Source organism: Nicotiana tomentosiformis, chromosome 9, assembly GCF_000390325.3.
Source record: "Nicotiana tomentosiformis chromosome 9, ASM39032v3, whole genome shotgun sequence".
NCBI classification, from domain to species: domain Eukaryota; kingdom Viridiplantae; phylum Streptophyta; class Magnoliopsida; order Solanales; family Solanaceae; genus Nicotiana; species Nicotiana tomentosiformis.
In genome coordinates, this window is record NC_090820.1 from 53,292,431 (window position 1) to 53,293,514 (window position 1,084).

Sequence of the window (1,084 nt, forward strand, 5' to 3'; positions counted from 1 at the left end):
AACGTTCACAACGCAACACTAAGAAAATGAACACGCAATATCCGACTAGGTAATACAACTCAACAAAGTAGAATGAGAAGTCCAATATCAATAACTAGTCCACCATTTATAATGCCAAGGCTTCTGCAAGGTATATCACACTACCAATCTATAAGTCACCCAATTCGATTAAGCAAAGGAGAGTAGTATATGAAACTAGCAAAGATGTTGATCAAGTACGAATAGGGATCAAATGGAAGCATTCAATATATGAAATCATATAGCAAGTAGAAGCACGTAGCAAATAAAGGCCTTCAAACAGTGAGGGCATATGATAAGTGAGAATTTATTATGTGGAGACATATAGCAGGTTAAAGCATGTCGTGAGTGAAAACGCAAGTTAAGGCACTTAACAAGTAAAAGCATATGGTAAGTGAAGACGTTTAGTAAGTGAAGGCATATAGTGAGTGAAGACATGTAGCAAGTTAGGGCATCTAACAAATAAATCACATGACAATTAGAGGCATGTAGCAGGAATGAGCTAATAACAAGTAAAGGCATGAATTCGAAAAAGGCATGTAACAGAAGTAAATCAAGTAAGAACGTAGGTGTATTAATAATAGAGAAGGTAAAGACATCTATAACTGTAACATGCCAAAGGAAAATCACAGAAGTAATTACGCAAGGAATTCAAACGGAAGAACCGTACAAAACAACTAATATAAATAGAAACCAAAGTAAAAGGGCATGTAAGTACTTAAGGAATGAGAAATCATAACAGAAATATAACTTCCTTTCCTTTCGCACGGTAATAACCATCAACCCACTCTCATTTCAAATTGCACGGAAATACTCATCGTGCCAAAATCATATCAACTACATGGAAATAACCCTCGTGCCAAACATAGCCCTAAGGCCCCAATCCTCACACATATTAAGAATAAGGAAACTCAGGTAGCAAGACCATAACATGTATAAATGTGTATTCATTATACTACGGTCAATTAAGTATGTAAGCAATCCAAAATTAACACATTAAATCCTTTTTAAGATATCATATGTTCTAACATGATTTATAACATAGTTAATTGAGTTTATTAGTCAT